This window comes from Oncorhynchus keta, chromosome 31 (genome assembly GCF_023373465.1).
Source record: "Oncorhynchus keta strain PuntledgeMale-10-30-2019 chromosome 31, Oket_V2, whole genome shotgun sequence".
Lineage (NCBI taxonomy): Eukaryota > Metazoa > Chordata > Actinopteri > Salmoniformes > Salmonidae > Oncorhynchus > Oncorhynchus keta.
Window position 1 is genome coordinate 20,784,649 of NC_068451.1, and position 24,085 is coordinate 20,808,733.

The following is a 24,085-nucleotide window of genomic DNA, read 5'->3' on the forward strand; positions in this document are numbered from 1 at the left end:
CAGAGACAGGTCAGGGGCAGATTATCAAAGTACCCTTTATGCTCTGTGTGTTCTCACAGCCTACCTCCACAGCCGCTGAAGAGGGGTTCTCCGTGTGCATCTCCACCAGAATGCAGCCAGGGACCACATGTCAATGGCCAGGTCGAGGGCACCCCCAGCACACCTCCGGACTATCTTATTCATCTGAACCACCTGGATGTACTGGTAGATCTGTGGTGGAGGGCAGAGGATGGAGGGACAGAATGAGGTGGTGTTCTCACAGCCTACCTCGTTGGAGGTGGAGGGAGAGAAGGTAGGTAGAAAGGGCGAGGGACAGAGGAGGGATGGACAGGTAGGGGTGAAGTAAAGAAATAAAATATATGACCAAAGAAGGGAGATCGAGATGAAAGACGAGGGGAGAAAATGTGATGAGAAAAAGATAGAGGTAGAGGAGCTCCAGTATGTTAGTTACAGCAGAACAGAGCTGTGGCCCTTTAATGGACATTTCTAATAAAGAAATAAAAAATGGACCAAAGGATGGTGGTGGAAGAGGTGCAAAGACACAGGGGAGAAGCCAAGCTGAGAAAAAGTGAGAGGAGACAGGATGGTGGTGGAAGTTGGTTGCACATTTCCTAATCTAAATTGACACTCACTGGTTTGACACCGTTTGTCCACACGGGGGCAGGCCAAGCTGAGTAGAAATATCTAAACTGGGTGCAGCAGAGCCGCTGGGATTCTATACTTGAGCACTGTAGTGAGGCCCATTTCCTCATCTTCCCAAGAGTCCTCAAAGACGTGCTGTGAATGCCAGTTCCTATTCAACCTGGCAACGGCCTCCCTCCATAGCTTCCCTCTCCATGTCTATTTACCCTCTGCAGAAAACTGAGCTCATTCTCTTTTGAAAAGGAGAGACGGAATCATCATCTGTGGGCTATTCTCTCCCTCATCCATCCATCCGTCTCCCCCACCCTTCTCTTCTCCCTCTTCCTGAGATATCCAGATGCATTAGCAGACAAATAATACAATGTTTTACAAAAGGTTCAAATAAAATTAACATTTATCTGGTTTACAAAATGCTGTCTCTTATTAATTCTACCTCTACCATTTCCCCTCCCTTCCCCGGCGCTCCCTCCTCTCTCTCTGTCTACCTCCCCCCCAACAGTCCTACTAGCTGCTGAACCTCTCTCTACCATTTCCTCCCTTCCCTCTCTCTGTCTAACCCCAACAGCTCCTCCTCTCTCCCTGCCCCAATTTTCTTCTCTACCCAACCTCCCCCAGCATCTAGAGGGGATATAGCGTGCATTAAGGTCCTACTATATAAACCAGTCGACTGCTGATGTATGCATTGGTTTAAGTCGATCTTAAATATAACACACAGGAGCATGCAGATATAGCCAGAACAATTCACAAAGGATCCATTGGGAGTGGTGAACTGCAATGCACTGATTTCAGGAGTGGACTGTGTATATTGATGTGCTTGGTAAGGTGTAGTCCTCCCTCCCCTTGCTTCTCCCTCTCTCCTAGTCCAATGGTGTTCTTTCCTCAAAGTCCCTCCCCTGACCCCCACCCAGCACATGGATTGGGTTCATTATGGTCTTCTATATCTTTGTGCTTGGTTAGTCAGCTAGTCTCCTCACCCTCTGGCCTAGTTGACAGGAGCTGCCGAAGTCAACGATCTTGATGGCGCTGCGCTTGGGGTTGCACAGCAGGATGTTCTCGGGCTTGAGGTGATGCAGTGGATGATGCTGACGCCGCGGAAGTTGGTGTTGCGCAGGAGCTCGCAGGTTGTAGGAGAGAAGCTCGAACACCAAGCACAGGTGGTTGGGCTGGCCAGGGAACAGCAGCGCCGTGCACAGCTGCTGGGCAAACTTTCTGGTCAGGTTGAGAGAGACGGAAGTTGGTGTTGCGCAGGAGGTCGTACAGGTTGTAGGAGAGAAGCTCGAACACCAAGCACAGGTGGTTCCGGGAACATGAAGTGCCTCTTCAGGTGGACTAGAGGGGAGAGGAGGGAAGAGCAGGGAGGTTAGTAGGGAAAGCAGTATACTGCAGTAACCTATCTGGGTGCTCTGCTCTACATGGGTAGTGGTTGAGGTGACTTCCAGAGTGACAGTGTGCCCTTGGAGTGGAGAGCAAGGTGCTTTGACCACATGGAAAACAGCTTGGCCATATAAACACCATCTATTATTATATTATGTGTGTCAATCATCTCGCTCAGCGCTATAGGAGCTTAGTGAGGTAGAGGTGATTCTGTGACAGGTTTATCATGGCAAAGGCTACTGGATTGATATGTATGTAGCATGAAATGTATACATATGAGAAGTAGGGCATTGGTCTATATTTCAATTGAGATGTTAAATGTGGAGCAGATTGCATGTGACGTCAAAGAGGCACAGTATGAACTCATTTTAGCAAGATGGTATACAATGCAATAGTGTTAGATCATAAGTGGGGGCTTAAGGCAGAATGTGTGTGTCCTCACCTATGTAGTACTTCATCTCTGTGTCGTGTTTGTTCATGAGCTCCAGCAGTCGCAGCTCTATCTGGGCCTGGTTCAGGAAGGCTTTCTTGTTCTTGATGATCTTGATGGCCACCCACTCCTGCTCGTGGTGGTCATAGGCTTTCACCACCTGCGGGATGCAAAAGGTCACAGGTCAGACAGGCAGCCATGTTGTTTGTAGTATATGCAGGTGGTAGGGGCCAAGGGAAAGCTCCTTCACCAAACAAAATACAGTCATTATCCCTCTTTCCTCTGGCCCACAAGAGCAATGACCCGTTTATTCTCCACACGTCTGTAGACATACTTCATTCACCTTAAACTCAACTCTTCACCTTAAACTTTGGAAGTGTTCCTCCTCTCTTTTCTTCCATCCTCTTCTTTCTCCCTCCTCCCCCTGACCGATCCTCCCCCTAACCCTTGACCTATCCTACCCTATCCTCCCCACCCCCTGACCTATCCTCCCCACCCCCTGACCTATCCCCCCCTCCCCCCTGACCTATCCTCCCCCTGACCTATCCTTCCTGATCCTTCCCTCCCCTACCCCCTGATCCATCCCCCTCGACCTATCCCCCTACTACCCCTTGACCTATCCCCCTACCTATCCTCCCCTACCCCCGACCTATCCTTCCCTACCCCTGACCTATCCACCCCTTACCCTATCCACCCCTAAACTATCCTTCCCCCTGACCTATCCTTCCCTATCCTCCCCCCACCCTCTGACCTATCCTCCCATTATCCTCACCCGTACCCAATGACCTATCCTCCCCCCTATCCTCACCTATACCATCTCTCCACTGACCTGTCCTCCCCTATACCGTCTGTCCCCCATGTCCACTGACCTGCCCGAAGGAGCCCTTGCCGATGAGCGAGTCAATCTCGTAGCGGTCCAGCCACTTCTCCCCGTTCTTGACGATGTAGTCGTAGTTGTCGTCGTCGTAGCCATCATTGTACACCTTCCGCTCCTTCTTAGTGCTCGAGTCCTCCGGGGGCACCTGCTGGGCACGCCGCTTCTTCTTCGTGTAGTACACCTGGACACAGAGGAGAGGAGATGGAGAGAGGAGATGGAGAGAGGAAGGGATGGGCGGGAATAGAGAAAGAGGGGTAAATATTGACATTTCTCATTTTGCCACACTACTGTTTGGATAGATCTCGGAGGACCAAACCAATGATGAAACTGATATCCTTCACTTGTACATCAGTTTATGCTAATGCAGTTATATATACCTAGGGTTGAAAAACTGATAACTTTCAACTGGGATTTCTGGAAAACCAGGGACATTTGGGAAAGCAACCAGAATCTAATGTTTATACAGGGGTGTAAAACAATGTTTGCCATGGAGGCCTCATTCGGTCTTCATCGAGGTCCAGAGGGTGGCACTGAAAATTGGTTATACTTCCTCGCTGTCAATGTTTGCAAAAAAATGTCTGATGTTCCCCTGACCTGCTCGCTTTCATTTTGGTGCTAAGTTAGCTGGACAGTCAAGAAACTGTATGAATGTAAGTCCATTATCAATTCTACACAGTTTTGATTATTTTGTTTTAATTATTTAGTCATTTGAAAGTATATTGAAAGCCTCCCCCAACATAAATAATAAAAACAATAAACACAAATAAAAACATTTTTATTTTACTCAAACCACCGTGGGCCGGATCCCAGCAGGTAAGCTGTGAGGTGACGTTTCCTGGAGATTATGACTCCTGCAGCAGCAGAGTCCCGTAGGACCTGATGGCTGGCTGACACACACTCCACTCACCTCATTGATGTGCTTGTAAGTCTTGATCAGATCGACAGAGAGTTTTCTCAGTGGGCGCTGGCGGGATCTCTAAAACTTGGGGGATCCTCCTCTGCAGTATGGTCGCATCAGACAGCACCTGGAGGGGACAGGTGGTAAGGGGAGCCCCAAAACTGTCCAAGACATCCCTGCAATATTCTAACTAGCGTTATAAGAACTAAAGTAAGTAAAGGTCACTCACTATACAATATGAGTGGAAGGAGTAATTTCCAATGAAATAACTGGGCATGTTTGAGTTAACCTATGTATACAGGCAACACTGTTGCTTAGCGACAGAACAATCTATCAGTGATGGTGGTTGTAGTTGCTTGTCAATAGAGTACAGTACCAGTCAAAATTTTAGAACACCTACTCATTCAAGGGTTTTTCTTTATTTTTTTTTTACTATTTTCTACATTGTAGAATAATGGTGAAGACATCAGAACTATGAAATAAGGAATCATGTAACCAAAAAAGTGTCCAGGAAATCAAAATGTATTTTATATTTGAGATTCTTCGAAGTAAGCACCCTTTGCCATGATGACAGCTTTGCACACTCTTGGCATTCTCTCAACCAGCTTCATGAGGTAGTCATGGAATGCATTTTAATAAGGCACATCTGTTAATTAATTGAAAGTTAATTTGTGGAATTTCCTTCATTCTTTAATGAGTTTGAGCCAATCAGTTGTGTTGTCAATAGGGGAATTTCTTTTTCAGCCAATCAGTTGTGTTGTGACAAGGTAGGGGCTGGTATACTATCATGGCAAGATCAGTTCAAATAAGCAAAGAGAAACAACAGTCCACCATTACTTTAAGACATGAAGGTCAGTCAATGTGGAACATTTAAAGAACTTTGAAAGTTTCTTCAAGTGCAGTCGCAAAAACCATCAAACGTGATGGAACTGTCCCATGAGGACCACCACAGGAAAGGAAGCCCCAGAGTTACCCCTGCCGCAGAGGATAAGTTCATTAGAGTTAACTGCACCTCAGATTGCAGCCCAAATAAATGCTACACAGAGTTCAAGTAACAGACCAATCTCAACATCAACTGTCCAGAAGACTGCGTGAATCAGGCCTTCCGAATTGCTGCACCACTACTAAAGGACACCAATAAGAAGAACTTTTTGGGCCAAGAAACACGAGCAATGGACATTAGACCAGTGGAAATCTGTCTTTTGGTCTGATGAGTCCAAATTTTAGATTTTTGGTGCCAACTGCCGTGTCTTTGTGAGACTCAGAGTAGATGAACGGATGACCTCTGCATGTGTGGTTCCGCCAGTGAAGCATGGAGGAGGTGGTGTGATGGTGCTTTGCTGGTGACACTGTCTGTGATTTATTTAGAATTCAAGGCACACTTAACCAGCATGTCTACCACAGCATTCTTCAGCGATACGCCATCCCATCTGGTTTGGGCTTAGTGGAACCATCATTTGTTTTTCAACAGGACAATGACCCAAAACTCACCTCCTGGCTGCGTAAGGGTTATTTGACCAAGAAGGAGAGTGAGGGTGCTGCATCAGATGACCTGGCCTCCACAATCATCCGACCTCAATCCAATTGAGATGGTTTGGGATGAGTTGGACCGCAGAGTGAGGGAAAAGAAGCCAACAAGTGATCAGCATTCCTCATTAATCTGGTTGAGAGAATGCCAAGTGTGCAAAGCTGTCATTAAAGCAAAGGGTGGCTACTTTGAAGAATCTCAAATATATTTGGATTTGTTTAACACTTCTTTGGTTATTACATGATTCCATATGTGTTATTTCATAGTTTTGATGTCTTCACTATTATTCTGCAATGTTGAAAATAGTAAAAATAAAGAAAAACCCTTGAATGAGTAGGCGTGTCCAACATTTTGACTGGTACTGTACGTGATACTGACGTGTTTGAGGTTGTGGATGTATAGTACAATCCAACAGGTTGGTCAGCCTATCATTATGTCCATTCAGTATGTGATGCTAATACCTACGTTCACGTGATGAGTTGTGTGTGTGTATAGCGTCAGTATAAGGGTGTGTGTGTATAGCGCCAGGGGTTGTGTAGCGCCAGGTTGTGTGTGTGTGTGGGTGTGTGTGTGTTTATAGCGTCAGGTTGTGTGTGTATAGCATCATGGTGTGTGTGTGTTTATAGCGTCAGTATACGGTCAGTTCCTAAACAGAGTATTATTCTAAACAGAGCATTAGAGGAGTGTCCTGTGAGGGCGTTAGCCGCTGGGTACCTGCTGCTGTTCAGCCATGGAGTGGATGTTGCTGAAGGAGGGGTGGCTATGCTGGCTCGACATGGTTGGCTCAGCGGGGGAGAAGCCCAAGGCGGCAGGCTGGCAGAGGGTAGAGGAGGGGGGCTTGCATCCTGAGCTGCTTCCACCTTCACAGGACAGACGTTGAGATGGAGGGAAGGGGGAGAAAGGACGAGAGAGGGGAGATGATTGTAGAAAAAATACATCGACATGAAGCTTCCTAACTCATCATACATACACTGGCACTGCCATGGGTGTGGGCACGAGCACTGCACTGCAGAGGAAAAGCACACATGTGCTCTCACACACCCTTCTTGGCTGTTCTTTGAAGTCACACACATACACCCTATCAAGGATGTAGAGCAAGAGGGTGGGGTGGCTACTTAGTAGGGTACCACTCCACAGGGCCATTTAGCTCCCTGCCAGAAAGACCACACAAATAATGGTGAAGTGAAATATCTCTATGCAAGAGGGTGTCCTGTTTCAGTAGAAAAAGCATTAGCGCAGGTCAACCTGACAAAGCCGGTGTGTCTGTGAGTGTGTGTGTCTGTGTGAATGTGTGTGACATAGAGAAAGATATGAGATCTTTGTGGAGGTCAGTAGTCCACATTGTCACGCCTCAAAACCAGGAGGGTATTTCCAAGCAGAACTTTTCTCCAACTCCTGCTTTTATATGAAAAGAGAAAGGAGGTGGCTTCTCACAAAATATAGAAGATGGAACTTAACCAAACCATTTTTGTTGCTGAATGTTGTGAGCACTAAAATCTTCTGATTCCATCAAGGTAGCTAGCAAAGATGGACAATGTGGGTTAGAGCTTCAATGGGACAAACCACTGTGTGACAAAATTGTTGCATCATCCTACAAAAAAATGACTAGTCACTGTTTAGTGTGCTGCTTTCTTCCTCATTAAGTTCCACCAGACTGTTTTTTCTGCCAGAATCCCAGGTTCAACTTGACTGAGATTCTCTGCAGTCTTGAGTCTTTGCTTTGCCTGCAGTTTGACTGCAGTTGAGCTAAAATCATGGCTGGAACACAGCAGGCTTGGTAAGAGCAGTCGAGGTGGTATTGACAGTGCTACACGCTCAAGCCTGATTTCTACCAAAGCCAAGACACAGCAGTTTGGACCGCTGGCTCCTGGGTAAACCTTGGCCTCTGCAGAATTTTGAACTCACTCACTTAGCTAGAGGTGGGCTGGTCGCTTGTACAAAAACAAAAAACATCCGCCAGTGGCTCAGCAAACCAGCCTGGAAACTCATTCCACTGGCATTCAACATAAAATGAGTCAGACTACACTTTGACCTAGTTGTGGATGTAGAAGGTTTACAACAATATGTTCATCCTGGTTGTTCTAAGTTAAAGTTTGAATCAAAGGGTTTAAGTTCAGACCAGGGTTTCCGTTAGACTGCTTTTGGCAATTTAAAAAATTTTTAAAGCTGGTGAATAAAATTGGTGCCAGCCAAAACATTGCAAAATAATGCTTTTTAGCCTATTCATTGATGGAAATACACTTGACTGGTCATTCTTATTGGTCTATTAGGTTCATTTGCATAATTCTGTGGAATTAAATTGGCGCATATACAGAATATTCGTTATGTATCATTTATACAGTACATACGTGGAACATCTGTATCACAGAACATGCATACACGTACAGCAAGGCTTCAGAGCGTGTCACACCATTTTGAAAATGAGCTGGAGAAAGTACGCATTTTGAAAACATATACTTTGTTTGAAACATTAACGTTTGCTACATATGAGGCATGTCTTACCTTGCCTCAAAGTAGCCTAGCCAAAATTAGACCATATTCCAGGAATTATTTTAAATCAACTTTTCTTTCACTGTCCAGTAGCCAAGGCACAATACTAGTCATATTGCAACCGTGCTAGTTGTTGCACATTAGATTTCCCTCTTTCTTACATTTCAAACAGATATTTCCATCTCTGTCACATGAAACCACTCGCATGTGCAGCACGCTTTTGCTAACGGTGTTTTCCTGAATTGCATTATGGAACGAACAGCGCGTAGCCTATTTATTACCATGTGTGCTTTGCTGGGCTTATAATGTGAAATAATATTTTATCAACATTTTAAGCTAAACGTTCTGATCGGTTGCATCAGACACGTTTTCATGTAGCCTAGGTCTACTGGTTGTATGAATTTGGGATCTTTCGTTCCACAACTGTCCCAGAGTCTGTTTGGAATGGGTTATTTCTTTCTCGACAAGCTGACCAATAGAACATGTAAACTTTTACATTATGGGGATAGTAGATTGACAGGCTGGTGATGTTGCTGTTCGTTACTCTTCTTGTTGGCTTGTTAAAATAACTGCAGTTATTCTAACATCTTCAAAGTGCACGTCAGAATCAGTAAGGACGCACATCGTTGCATCCTCGACTTGCATGTTCGGTTAATATGAATGACCATAATGTAAAATGTGATTTCTGTCATTCTGAGCACTGTGGGTGGACTGCCCTAATCCCAGGTTATGCATCCAATACACATGGGGCCAGTAAATCTCTCAAATGTCCAGTTAATAAACATTCTGACGGTCAAATGTCAAAAGACAGGGAAGTGATGTCCCTTAATTTATACAGTCTGTCCATCCCCCAACTCTGTTCTTCCCTCCAGATGTGAGGAAGATTAAAAAGAGGACATGGGGCACCAATGACCTTACACTGCTGAACAGTACCAACAGCATGTCTGTCCTGTTCAATGGTTTGGTTACTTTTAGTGCAAAACCCTTTCAACACAACCCTTATAGTGCAATGTCCTAAATTGCTGATGAAAATCATTGACCACCTTGCTAGTGTCCTGCAAAACCAACAGATTAATTGCATGTCTCCGGTAAAGTGCAGAAAAAAGAATATGAAAAAAGGGGTGTATAAATGTGAGGAGATATTTCACAGCCAATGCTTTTATCACAGTCTTTTAAAGTGAGGAATAATGGGGGTGAAATCTATCAACGACACATTACAACTTGAAATAGCCCGCCGGTCAATGGCCGTAGTTTAAACAAAGTGCAAAACAGCACGTCTGAGCGCCATCAATCCTGAGGGTGACTGCACGCATTCCCTCCTATTATAGGATGAGTCCCAACACCGACATCAGGAGCGGGCTGAGAAGGAAGGAGGAAACATTACATACGTGACTCATCTCAAACTGCTTTCTGTCTCAGCACAGAACAGAGAGAAACACTCAGACACAACTATTTATAATATTTCTTATTGCTGTTGCATTGTCGAGAAGGAACCTGCAAGTAAGCACCTTCGTTGAACAATGTACATCATGTGTATCATGTACATACGACTAATAAAACTTGAAACACACACACAGTATGTCTATATGTACACTAATTTTTCAATATTAAACTGATTATGGCAGTCGGCGGATAATGCAATTGTCATGGTACCTTACTCTGCTCATCTTAAAACACCCTGTTTTCTGAGCAATCTTTTTAATTATTAGGACATGTGAACACCGACATTCCAGCGGTGTCTTGGATCTGCGTGCTGCTAGCACCAGCAGGGCGGGCCTCCCTCTTTAGCCCAGTGAAGTGTGTTTCTGTTTTAGAAGTCGTTTTCACATACAAACTTTGTCCAATCTCTAAATGAAAAATGCTCGCTGTGGTATAACATTTATTTCCAGGAAGCCTGACCTCAGATGTGTCCATGTAAACAGGATTATTAGGAAATTATTCTTCTTGCAAAGCATGTAAACAGTTTAATCAAACTATTATATTAATCTGACTATCCACAATAATTTGCATTATTGTGAGCAGGTAACCACACTCACACCAGACCTGTATCCAGAGCTTACAGTGTTACAGTTAATCAGCCTTTCAGATCAATACGACCATGTTCTACAGCAAAGACTGTTTAATACATCTCCATCAGCATTGGCCATGCTTTGTGAGAGGTTAACAATACAACACAGTTTAAATGGTTAAACTAAATGCACCTGCAATGTTGTGGTTTTATGCTACAGTAATAGATATAATAGACTGTAGATGCACTGGGATCAGAATTGCAAAGAAAACTGTAGAAAACCGGTCTACAAAAAACAGAAGAGATTTCATAACGCACGGAAACTGCTGTTGTTATGAGAGGCCTTGTTCTGCCCTGGCCTCAGTTGGGAGGGATATGACGATAGTTATGAGGGCTATCTGCCGAGCACTGAGAAATGTCACACTGTGCCTTTAAATGCTGAAGTGAACACATTGAGAACTTCCTGAGTGTGACACCCCCTTCCTCTCTGGCTGCTCATTGGCTGCTAGTATCCAAGGGCTGGACGGCGAGGTCTCTATAAATAAACCTGATGGCTTGTGCTGTATCAGCAACCCTTCCCACAATGCCGCTCTCACCCTCCCTCTTCCTCCTCTATTTCTCTCTGCCGGTTACCTCTTTCTCTCTCCCCCAGTCTCTCTCACCCAACCGGCCAAAGCACTCACACAAATGTTGTCTCTAATGGGGCTGGATATTAATAAAATATAGTAGGTAAGGGCACACAGACAAACACACTGCACAGGGTAGAATTCATCCTCACTTATGCTCACTCACTTAAGTGTCATTTCGGACTGGGTTAAATATATACATACTGAAGTAATAATTTACACCAATTAACCGTGCATGGACCATGAGGTATCCCACCACACTGCTCTACAGCTGACCAAATACAGCTGCCAATCAGGGTGTCACCATAGCAACAGACTCCCTGTCTCCAAGGAACAGGAATGAAATGGGGTGGGGAGTGTAAGGCCAACAGCTGAACCCACCGTCCCTTCTCCCTCCCTGGCGATCCCTCTTATACCCTGTTAGGGTAACGGGAGCAGTGGTGCCACCAAGCCAAAGTTGGACATAGGGCAAAGGCAAGAGGTGGGGGGGGGATGATGGAAGGATGGAAGGGAAGAGTGTGGGTAAAGAGCTAGGTCTGTATGCTTCAAAGCAGAAGGAAGCTTTTTGGCCACCGGTTTCTGTTCAAGTCACTGGTGTCCATTACCCTCCCACCCATGCAACGACACTGTGGAAGCCTGGCTGGTACACTGACACACTAACAACACGCATTAACACACTCACCGCCACAACACGGGCAAGGAGGACCACCGTCATCTCTCCACTGCCCGGTCAGGATCTCCAAGCTCTCATACAGGAACACCTGACAGATCCAGGTAACAGGCAGGTAACCCAGTACCGTTAGAGCTCCCTCTGTGAATGGTAAGATCACCTTGAACTTTGAAGAGAGCAACTCATTCACAATGCTGCCAACAAGTTACTTCAGTGAACAACAGTAAATAGAACACTTTCCCTTCTGTCATGCTGACGACAGCCAGACCACTTTCCCGACTGATCTTGTCCATTGTCAGTGGTTACAAGAGAAGGCACCACTGTCTATAGAAAGTTCCAAAGTTCTCTGAGCTGACCTCGTGCAGGGCGAGGGAGAGTGGCAGGGGAAGCTAAGCCCATGCCCTCTTGGTGCTGACTGTGACTGGGCCAGGTCAGGTCACTGAGGACACTCATTCTCCTCTCTCCCTCCATCTCTCCCGGCATGGCCGGCACTGAGGGACAGGCACAGCTGAGACACAGATACTGCGCACTCTGACACTGCGCTTTTCAGGCCCAGACTGTGAGGGGGGGGTGAGAGCAAGACTGGCTGCTTGCACATCATGAATATGACATTCCATCTGTCAAGTTCTATGTCATAACGTACCTGTGTGTCCCTCCACATGACATCTCTAGATGTCCAGAATCTAAGTATGTCCCTCAGTGTAAAGGCTCTGGACCCTCACTGTACTGACCCTGACCATCAGCTACTTCTCAAAGGTCAAATGTCACACTCTTGCTTCCACATACCGGGCAACAATCCAATCAGGACACAGCGGTAATGTCCGCTTCCAGCCTGCACTGCCCGACATGATTGCTGCATCAGATCATTGTCATGACATGACTGGCTTGTTCATCTGGTCATTGTCAATCACTGGAATGAAAATACAACTACCTTGGCTTCGGATACAATCCAACAGGATGAAGACAGGCCGGAGGGAAGTACCTAACATCATATGACCGAACATAGTAGTTTGATAAAGGAGGAAGTTCTGGGCATTCACTGGAAGTGTGAGCCATCCTATGGAGTGGACTGACTGCCGATTAGGCTTATAAACTGAGTCCAGGTCAGGAAAAACTCCTTGTCCTCCTGGTAACAATCTCCACCTGCCAATGCCCAGACACCAGCTAAACCTCCTCATATCACTGGCCTGCTCATAGCGCCGGCCGGCGGGCAGCAACAGAGTGCTTTATTTATTTGAGAGCAGCTCAAATCATTCTCCTCTACCCCAGCACCTCATTTCCAATCTTGACCACCCAAAGCACTGACTGTGCCTAACACCCATCTAGCACCTCTCATCAAATGGAGCGGAGGGGGCTGGTAACTAAATCCTCTCCCTCAGGAAGTGAGGAGATGTCATCCCTGTGTCTGGCAGTGTGAGTCAATGAGTGGAGGAGGATGGAAACAAGATTATTCATCAGATCTGGAGCAACGGAAGTGATGTGCCTGAAACCCCCACACGCCCCAGTGATCCACAGAAACCAAGTGCGTCCCCCTCTTGGGTGGAAGCATGTCTGTGTTTGGGTCCAAAAACAGTGGGGGCCAGTTGAGTTTCAAGGGAGGACCTTAGGGTCCAACATGCAGTTCCACCCAAAGGTCTCTGAAGACCAGCCATTGGAGTGTCAAACAGATTAACTGCATTTTTGTATATTTTTTATTTGTAATAATGACAATGATAAATAAAACCTCAAGTAAATAATTAAACATGTTCAATTTGGTTTAAATTGCAAAAACAAGTAACAGGCTCAGAAACATGAAGTTGGTGGTTCAAAAAGTCCCCATGAGGTGTAATTTCTCAGTGTCATCAAACTAGAGTAAAAAAGCCAGCTTCCCCATACCTGGTCACTTCAATTATCCGACCCCTCTACCCCAGGACATTTCTCTTTATACCATTTGTATTTCATATACCTTTGACTATTGATGTTCTTATAGGCACTATAGTATTGCCAGTGTAACAGTAAGCTGAGTCCCCTCCTCGCCCCTACCTGGGCTCAAACCATAAATAACAACCACACTGGATCAACCTCTCTCACAAACAGTGCACACTGGTAAATCCAAATCTGAGCACTCACGTTTGAAACAGTACACACAAATATAGCCAAATCCTCTCCCAAATGCAATGGGAGTCATAAACAGCGCTGTGCTTGACAGCCCTGGCAAAACACACAAAAGTGCTGGATGAATGATTACTGGCCTGCTGCTGCTCAGTCAGACTGCTCTATCAAATCAGACTTAATTATAACATAATAACACACAGAAAGCTGGTATGGATGAGGATGTGCTAAGTACCCAGTGTTTGGCACAGTCGACAGCGCGCCAGACCTCGGACTAGAAGGTCGAGGGCACCTGCTCCTTGCCAGTTTCATTATCCGGAAACTATCATTTGAAAACAAAACGTTTATTATTTCAGTGCGGAACCGTTTGTATATTACACGGGTGGCATCTAAACTGGCAAATTACTCAAACTGTTGCTTAACCAACAAGTTTCTGGATTAGTAGTTAAATGTGATTATGTCATAATTAGTAACATTCTGGTTCTCATCCTTGTTCTCAAACATCTAGTGATTATGATTGATTGTTTTTTACGTTTAATGGCTGCAGGTTCTCCTCAGCTCTGGAGTGCTAAGCGTTGGACTAGTTAACTGTGCGGTTGCAAGACTGGAACCAGCTGGTGAAAATGAACAAGGCAGTTCAGTTCAGTCATTGAAAATAAGAATGTGTTCTTAACTGACTTACCTAGTTAAATGGTGGGCATACAGCCTGGAACACCTGAAATCGGCCCTAATTAATCGGCCATTCAGATTAAATCGGTCGACCTCTACTTAGGACGGCTGCAGGTTCTCCTCAGCTCTGGACTAAGTCATTAGACTGACCAGCTGTAATCGATGTCAGAGTGATTTGGTGGGCAGCCTGGGCATGTCAGCTCCTGATTCTTCAGGTGGAGGAAGCAGAGAGGGAGGTCACAACTCACCACTGAGGTGTGAACTTACATACAGCCTCACAAACTGCCTATTTTACTTATGAAAGAACAAGAGAAAGGCGGAGAGAGTCAGAGAGAGAGAAGCAGGGGAGAGTTTGCTTGCTAAATGTTTTATGTGCTTTCCGTGATGGAAGTGGCTGTGTCAGCGTGGATACTGTGAGTTATGCGCAGCAGCCGGGGGAGGAGGGGGGTTGTCTGTCTGATTTTGGAGATGTGGATGGCTGGGGCTGTCACGCAGATGCAGGCTACAAGCACACGTAGCTCTGCTTCTGCTGCACAATAAATGTTTTCCTTTCAAACTTGTGTCATCAAAGGGGGTGTTGGGGAGGGGAGGTTGAGAGGAGGTCGAAGGGGTGGTAAACTAACACAATGTATAACTTAAAATTAAACCAAATTGTTTGCACTCATGACTAATGGTTTCAATTACATTTTTAGCCAGCTTAAAAGCAAATACTTAATCAATTTATTGTACCAAATCAACCTGCAAGGTTGCTAGCCAAAAAACCTACTAACATTAGCCCTACCAGACTGCTAATGTTACCTTAGCACTACGAGTCAGCCAGTTGCAATTAATAACAACTAGCTTATAGCTACATTAAAGTAAACCAAAGTTTTAGAAATACATAACGCCATCTAACCAGTTATCAAAGAATGTTAGCTATATGCAGTTATCTTAGCCAGCAAGCTAACTAGACAGCTAATGTTAGAGAACATGCCCAAAAAGTTGACAAAACAAAAAGGAGAACAGACAAGCCCACTGCACGAAGGCACTAGAGCCTGCCGTGTCCATGGCCGTACGTGCCCCATCTACTTCTTATTCACGTCACACTTCCTGTGATTGGTGGATTGTAGGTCACCACCGCCAACACATGGTCTGGAATTTAATTACATGCTAGCATGGCTAGTGGCTAACATTAGCCAGCATAAGATGGCTACTGAGCAAGCATACAAACTCAATAGCAAAGCATATATCCTCCAAATGACTGAGAAATAGTGCATTGTGAAACTTTAGAAGTTATCCAGGAATAAGGTAATAAATATGTAATAACCCAAATACATAACTATTTTTGTACTTGTAAGTTATCAGATCATGACTCCAACTAAGTCTTTGACCACACTGTGTTACATTGGTGAGTAAAAACTCATGCTTCCTACCAGTTAATGTTTTCGAAACCCCACCACAAACCACCTCAACCCTCCCCACCTCACCACAAACACTTAGCCTACTTACTCGCGTCGGTAACAATCTCTAGTCCACATATCCCTATTGCTTAATCACCACAGTTTAAAAGTTACAGCCACAGAAAAGGACAAACTTACTTTCCCCCTTAGCTAGTCTGAGGGAGATGGAGGGGTGAAGCCTGAAGGGCTATTTTGACAGACTTGGGAGCGTTGCAGAGAGGTTCCCCCTAACCCTGTATACCAGCGCCTCCCAGCTACGCTACAACAACAAGGATACTCAATCCAGACTGATTTATTGGACAGTGCATTTGTTTACTTCCACATGTGGTCCTGTAGCTCAGTTGGTAGAGCATGGCGCTTGTAACGCCAGGGTAGTGGGTTCGATCCCCGGGACCACCCATACGTAGAATGTATGCACACATGACTGTAAGTCGCTTTGGATAAAAGCGTCTGCTAAATGGCATATATTTTTATTATTATTTACATGAATCACATTCCACAGAGTGGGACAAACTCAAGGGACAGCAGTTTATAGAGCACCACTCCACCACCACATCCTCTACACCAGAGGAGACTGGTGGGAGGAGCTATAGGAGGACAGGTTCATTATAACAGGCACCTGCCACTAACTGTAAGCACACCAAACACAACACAGTCCAACAGGCAATACTGTCTGGGGATCTTGTTTAAAACACAGCAATCAAGAGCATTGATTGCATCACTTCAGTCACATTCTGGAGGGGGGAATGAATGATAACTTCAGTATCTTGTTTACTGGAAAGTCAGAAAGATAAACATAACTCAACCACAATAAGCAAGGGGACAAGACGTTTCACCTTTAGACCATAAATTAGTGCAGGAAACAAACAAGATGAGGGGGGGGAAAGGAGCAAAGGCCAGAGGTGGGGACGTGGTGTTTGTGTGACTGCTTCAGATACCGCTGCTTTCAGTCTCACAGTCCAAACTCCACTAACAGAGGGCCTAACCTGACATTTGTTTTCTTTCCCCAGCTCTGATATGGCCCTTGTCTTCGTTGTGTGTTTTTCTACTTCTGGAAAAGAAGCTCCCACCATGCCTTTACCTTTGGCCTTAGACTTAATTATTATCACATCTTCAACATTTCAAGACAGAAAATAAATGAACCAGACAGAAAGTCACTCTTTCTCAAGCATGTTACATTTCTCTCAGGCATCTTTCATACAGTTAAATCAAATGTTATTTGTCACATGCTTCGTAAACAACAGGTGTAGACTAACAGTGAAATGCTTACCCAGTTACTCAAGTCAGTAACCTACACACGGCCGCTCAGCCTGCACCACACTGTGAGGACGGAAATAGGCAGCAGAGAAAGAGAGTTGGATACTCAGATAAAAATAACTTAAATTAAAAGGGGGAAATAGCTGAAACGTCACCCAGATCCGTGGGCATAAAGACTGCACTTTCTATTCCTGTCACAGAGTCTGATACCTCTTAAAGTCCAGAGAGGAGCTTTGAGTTACAATTGACAACTACAGCCATGTGTTGATTTACAATTAGCCTGCTAAATTGCTGTTACTAGGAATTGATAATTGCAGCATTGAAAAGTTATGCACTCAGCTGTAAACTTGGACTCGAAGTGTCACCATCTCCCTACCCCCTTCCAATATAGATAGCAATATTAGGAGTGAGCCCGAGGTCTGGCCAATGAGAAATACTTATGGTTGAGGGGAGCCGGGGCGGGGCGACTAGATAACTTTCCAACTGCCAAAACGTTCTGGCCACCAACTTAGGTAATCGTCAAGTTATTTCAGTGCATGATCATTTTTGTTTCTGATCAAGCAGAGACCTTGTTTAATATTGACTAGACTGCTACCAACCATGCTATGACAGACAACAGTAGGTGAGCTAAGTTTCAATGTAACCCCCAGACACCGTGCCCACTTCAGTGGCGGCTCACTGTGTCATGAGAGGGAGTCTCTCAGCAGGGGGATGGGACGACAGGCCAGCGAGGGACACAGACAGCCCTTTCCTGAGCCAAGCTGCAATCCAATTTAAGGCTTATGGGGAGAACCTACATTAAACTACTGTACACTAAGCAGTCTACAAGGTGAATCCCGTCAGCTATTCAACAAGTGTCCTCCTCGTGCTTCACTTTTCAACCCAACTTTTCCCCTGGCCTCTCAGCCACGTGCCGATAACTCGCTTAAGTTTTATGGGAAACTCCTGAGATAAATGGCACCTTCGAAAGCTGTGACCTTAAAATAAGTGCTACAATGTCAAGCGTCAAGGGCACAGCCATGGACAAAGTGCATGACTGACTGACTGACCAATGCGGTGTCAGAGGTGGCTCCGTGCTACCATGCAGGACCAGCTGGTCAGACTCGGATCAGTGGGGGTGGTGGCTGGTGTGGTCGTCCTCGTAGAAGCTTTAGATTGCTTGCTTGCAAACTTTCTTAAAAATGGGCCAATTAAGTAATTTACATCTAAAGAGCATTAAGTGGATAAATGATTGACGGATAATTGAATTCCCTTCTTGAGCCAATGCCGGAACTGGGCAAGAATGGGAAACCCCTGTACAAATAAATAATCAAATGAAAGGATAAACCAATAAACTCCAAACTCAGTATTCATTCATGCCTTCATCTACCCCCATCCAACACTCCCGCCACTTCCATCTTTATTCTTCCGTCCATTGAATCGGCATCACCATCTCCACAAGCTGCTTCCTGTACTAAACACAGACCTGGCTATTCACTGCCTGAATGTCACCACACTAAGGTATCTTTGTCATTAATAAAATAGGCTACATCCTCTGTAATAACACAACAATAAGCCTGGTGTTCAAAAGTAGTTCAAACCCCTGCACCTGTAGGTCCAGGTGTTGCTTTTGATTGACCTGTATTAATCCAGCAGGTCCAGACAGTGAGAATATATCTACAACAGTCAGATACCGTGAAACGTGACAGAACATAAGATGTGCAATTCCCCAGGGGCAGGGACTCCGTGAAGCATTTGACTTATACAGCAACAACATAATCTGTCATGATACTCATAAAATAAACTGTGAATTTCCCAAATGTCAAATATTATGTAACCCTATGGAACTTTAAGGGAATCTCCACAACAGAGGTGATAGAAATGTAATCTAAGAATTAAAAATATGCTTCAGACCCCAAGAAAAGGATAGGTGGAGAAGGGCCCCATCACAGGCTTTGAGGTTTAACACTCAGATCAATAAAGTTGTTTTGCAACCACACGCACGGACTGTGGAACTCCCAGCTTCGCTAGGATTTCCCAGCTGCCGGGCTGTCATGGTAAAACACGCTCTAGTGTGAACCACACGACTTGTACAAGTAGAGCACAGCTGTGCAGAACATAAAAGGCATGTGTCCATCCATGGAAACACTGGGACCAAAAGATCAATGGACTGCAGTAGTAAAGCCTGGGCAACAGTAACCTTGAAAGGGAATGAATTTATTCCCACAATTGTTTGAACAAGTGGCTGGAGACAATTGTGGGAAAGGAGAAGGGGAGAGGGGGTTGGCAGGGGTCTCCTATGTGGAACTCCTCAAGGTGGGGCTTGCTTGAGTTTTTGTGATGAGTATTCCTGGGAATCCCAGGCCCTACTAAAATAAACCTAAAACAACTTAAAATGATAGCTGTGTTAAACTTTTATGCTCTATTGTTGAAGTAGTGGTTTTGTCCAACCCGAGGTCCAAAATGAAGTCAGAACAATATGAACAGGTTGATTCTGTAATTACATCATTGTTATGCCAGTGACAAAATATTACAATATCTGTATTAGTTCCATTCTACTGCATTAAAACATGTGTATGCTATTCCACCGAAGTGCTCTACAACAATGATGAAAACTGTACTTGATGCATCCATGCGAACAGTAGTAGGACATCGACCAATGGAGCTCTGCGGCTTCAAGTTTAATCCTCCTACTCTTATGGAAATAATGGATAGGTCTTTCCCCCATTCTCTCACCCTCCTCTCATTACGTCATCACTATAATGCTTGATACTTTTTTGTTTTTTTACAGTTACAATGGCACGCAGTTTTGTGATTGTTCATGACTTTTGGTGGAGGATAAGCACCACAATGTAATCAACACCAGAAACTATGCAGGAACAACGCACAAGTCAAAACTGTGCATAAACAACGCACAAGTCAAAACTGTGCATAAACAACGCACAAGTCAAAACTGTGCATAAACAACGCACAAGTCAAAACTGTGAATGAACAACGCACAAGTCAAAGAGACCAAATTGCTTCAGCTCACAACACTGAACATTTACACGCATTGAACCAACCAAGAGAAACCAGGAAGTTGTGCCATAGGCAGACACTTCTTGATTCAACTCATGCTATGATGAACATCGGTCTTATCAGTTTGTGTCATACAGGATGAACGTGTAAGGATACACAATACTCATATCTCAACTAAGAGCATTGAGGATATCACATGGTACAAAAGCTCCATGACAACATCCCACAGAGGTGGGGAACCTTTTGGAAGAGAGGAGGGGGTCTCACAGAGAACTACACAGGTGAAGCAATAGTGACATACTTTACAACTTATAATTCCACACTCATCATTCAAGTATGACAAATAACTATTTTTGCTTAGATTGATCCACTAAAAGTTTACAACACATGTGATTAGTGAGAGCGAGAGTGTAAGTGAGTGTTTATGTGCATCTGTATGTTCAAGTAAGAGTGTGTGTACTCATTCTCAAACCAACAATATTGGTACTAACTTTTTGTCGGTTTCCGGAGTAGGTGTGACTGAGTTGGTAAGTAGCGACTTTGTTCTGGGTTGTTGATCCAGGAGTCGGTCGGCAGATTTGCGACCATTCTGTTAGAAGGCTGTGGCTTCTCCTCCACTGACGAAGTGATCACCATCGGAAACTCTTGTGTGTTGGGCCGCTGTATCCCAGAAATCAAGTCAAAGTTTATAATTTGGGGATTCCAAAATTACTTTGGAAAACTATGAGGATGCATCAAGTGTAGAGTGAAGGGGTAATCCTCGGCTCAGAAATCTTCAGGAAACTCTGAAATTCAGCGAATATACATCCAACGACAATATAACTCAAGTTTGAACCGGAAAGGCAGGTATATATATATATATATATATATAAGGGTTTCACACAAAAATATTTCTTTGTCAACAATTCAATCCTGAAGTGGTGGAGACATTAGGAACCAACGAAACTAAAAAGGCACCATTAACTTGTTTCCAAAAAAGTTCCACGTCGTCTTTCCTCTTTATTCTTTATTACTATGTTTCTCTAAGGCAATGAACTGGGTTTCAGGCAACAATACTTATTTCTGACGTAAAAATATAATATAATTATTTAAACTACATATTCTTATATAATTCATAGCTATTTCTTATTTAATATATATATATTATATATATATATATATTATATATATATATATATTATATAGAAAAATATGCTTCTCTGTGTATATGGGGAAGAAAATATTTGGTTACTCAAGTTTGCTTCTTATAAGTGCTGAGTTTCATGCATTGTTCCTTGTTGAATTTATTTTTTAAATTCCAGTCAAAGAAGATAGAAGATACAGTCAGATAGTAGACAAGGGTGAGATGTATATCTGGGAGCTTGACTGAGACGGGACCCCCACTCGGATTTCCAGTTTTGAAAATTCAGCAGCTGACAATGGAACCAGAGCTAAAGCTGGAAGTGTTGTTGGGCTGAGGGTGGGGGTCTCAATTTCCAACTACCACCATTTACCCCATTACTCTCCCTAAAAATAGCCTTTGCCTCTTAGATTCTGTGTAAGTATCCTATTGTGAACTAATCACTCAAAAAAGAAGCAGGTGAAAGCAATCCAAAAACATCTGTGCTGTTTTCTTTCCCGGACTTCAACCTGGTGGTTTAATCCAGTGATAACGGTACAGTTCAGAGAGATAAATCATCCACAGTAAAAGCTTTTTGTCTTTGTCTCCTCCACCAGATGCACAAACATGAAAATCTACCCTTCCCCCTTGAACGGAACTAGCGAAGTCCACAGTTAACTGGTGCCCTTTAAGCCTGCCAGGTCGAGAGGTGGTAGGAGAGGGACACGGAACTAAAAACACGAGTGACAACAACCTTTAGCTTGTGAAAAATGTTATTGTGTGCAGGAAGAAGAAATAAACATGTGCATGCAAAAATAAATACGACAAAGCAAAGTGTTCATGTGCAAGTAAGTGTATTCCAAGGCACAACAAAAGTAAAACCGTTTTCAGTGTCAGTTTCTTGCGCTCTATTCCAAAGTCTCTGATCTAGGTAGAGTCAATGCGCCTCTCTTGATAATAAAAAAAGAGAAATGAATCTTCAATTTTGATTTGCTTTGATGTGCCAGAGACGCGTCCACATACGCAGCAAAATGTATCCTTCTCTCTCGCGAGTTCACTTGGGTGGCAAAGGCTGTTTGTTAACTACAGAATGTCAAATACTTGAATATAATATTTTACATATTCAATAAATCCGGTCCGCACTCTCCCATATATATATTTTTTTTATGTCAAATTGATGTATCTCGTCTGACAAGACATTTGCGACAGTACAATTTTCCGGTTTTGGAGTCTCTTCGTCAGTTTTGATACAAAAACTGTAGCGATTGCTCAACAAAAAATTAAGTGGGTTTCCGGAAGTGAGTCGTGATCCCCGCGAAAGTAAGATAAAAACGTGCATCTAAAACAAAACTCAATACTCCGTAGTTCCAAATGAACAAAAGCAATATACTTTTCAACACTGTCACCTCCCTCTCACACCGTCTTCTACGCAGTCGCTGCCAGTCAGTTCCGAGCTTCCGTATGTCTCGATGCTCTCTCCTCACACTACTGTTGCCTTTGATACCTCCAGGTCAAACAATGAACTATATTTTCTTTCAATCCTCTGATTTTTCTCGCAGGATATTCACCTCCTAGGTGGTGTTCTTCTCGGGTAGCATTAACTCATATTCGCCCCTCTCCCGTTATTACTCCCTGTGCTGGCTACCCTTTCTGGACCGCTCCGGATCCACACCCTGCGATGCGGATTGTTCCAACAGCTATTCGAGCGCAGGGGGGCTGTGGAGATACAATCCGATAGCAGCTGGGTTGACGCAGCTCCACGCACATTAGTGTTTAAAACGTTCAAATTAGCAGGGCTAGCTAGTCACAGTACAGCAAGGAGACATTACGGATAGTTTTATTTCTCTGTTGATGTGAAATTACACGTGGGGTACTTGAAATATTGTAACACACACAACTACATGATGGCAACCCTGAGACTTTTCGCATACCCCCTTTTCGAGAGTAGTTGCGCCACAAAGTTGCTCCTCTCCATTTATAGTAACAGGCAGATATATATACACACATTACATATATACATACACACACACACACACATACGACAAGGACTACATTGATGGGGCGACACTAGGTGCACGTGCCCAAATAAAAGCCCTTACCACTATTCACACAATATCTGAAAATGACAACCGCAACAATATTCCTTAACGAGATACTAGTATACATGCTGTGGGAAAAATCTGTCAACTCGTCTCAATCTATAACAAAAGTTCGAGTCCGATGGCGCATAAGGAAAATATGCAAGTGAGTTATATCTAACTAATAACTAAGGTATTGGATAAAGTCAAAACAAGTTACATTAGAACCAGTAATGTAATCAGTAAAGCAAGCATTTTGTGACACTATATTTGAGTCAACTTGAAGCTGTAGCCTATTTATGACTATATCTTTCAGAAATGTATTACAAGTCATGATAATGACAAAAGTTGCTTCCTGTTCCTCAGGTTTATTCAGAAAATAATTACTAGGACAGCTATTTGTTTGCTGTCCTTCACCATGTCTATTTATACAAGCTTCATTTAGTTCTACCAGTCCTTGAGAATGATTTCACAATTTTCTGTGCTAAAGCACGCACACTGGCAAAACCCTTCCCCTTCTCTTATTGCTTTCCACCGCCACTACTCTCCGCTTTCCCTGACGCGCCTTCCTCGATCGTGAGCTCAACACTCCTCACCCCCAGTGTGCGCGTTCGCAGACTCTGTTGCTATCCGACGCCGCGGCAGCTCGAGCGTGATTGGTCAGACGACGTCCCTTCAGCTGCTTGAATTGGTCAAATTAGATATGTGGGCGGAGATAGAAAATGAGGCTGCCCTGTCCCGTTGCCTCCCCGTCGTCGCCAAATGCATCGCGGAGGCAGAAAGACGTGCCCGCGGAAACAGTTAAAGACCTCAGGTAGACAGATAGGGGAAGGGGGAAAGACCACTAGAAATGCGACCAAAGGGGTAGCTCATGAAGTCATGCAAAAAAGATCGATATAGAAAAGTTCAAAC

General features: G+C 44.2%; 1 pseudogene across 1 annotated transcript in view; it reads right to left on the minus strand.

The window, feature by feature from the left end:
• Positions 1-22,779, minus strand: part of LOC118377508 (dual specificity tyrosine-phosphorylation-regulated kinase 1B-like) — a 31,238-nt pseudogene extending 8,459 nt beyond the window's left edge. Inside the window, exons 1-8 of the transcript XR_008088014.1 lie at positions 20,488-22,779; positions 6,464-6,609; positions 4,231-4,348; positions 3,316-3,504; positions 2,459-2,606; positions 1,795-1,971; positions 1,617-1,724; positions 43-210 (exon numbers count right to left, since the gene is read on the minus strand). The product of XR_008088014.1 is annotated as a dual specificity tyrosine-phosphorylation-regulated kinase 1B-like (transcript). The remainder of the gene's footprint in view (positions 1-42; positions 211-1,616; positions 1,725-1,794; positions 1,972-2,458; positions 2,607-3,315; positions 3,505-4,230; positions 4,349-6,463; positions 6,610-20,487) is intronic.
• Positions 22,780-24,085: the final 1,306 nt, after the last annotated feature.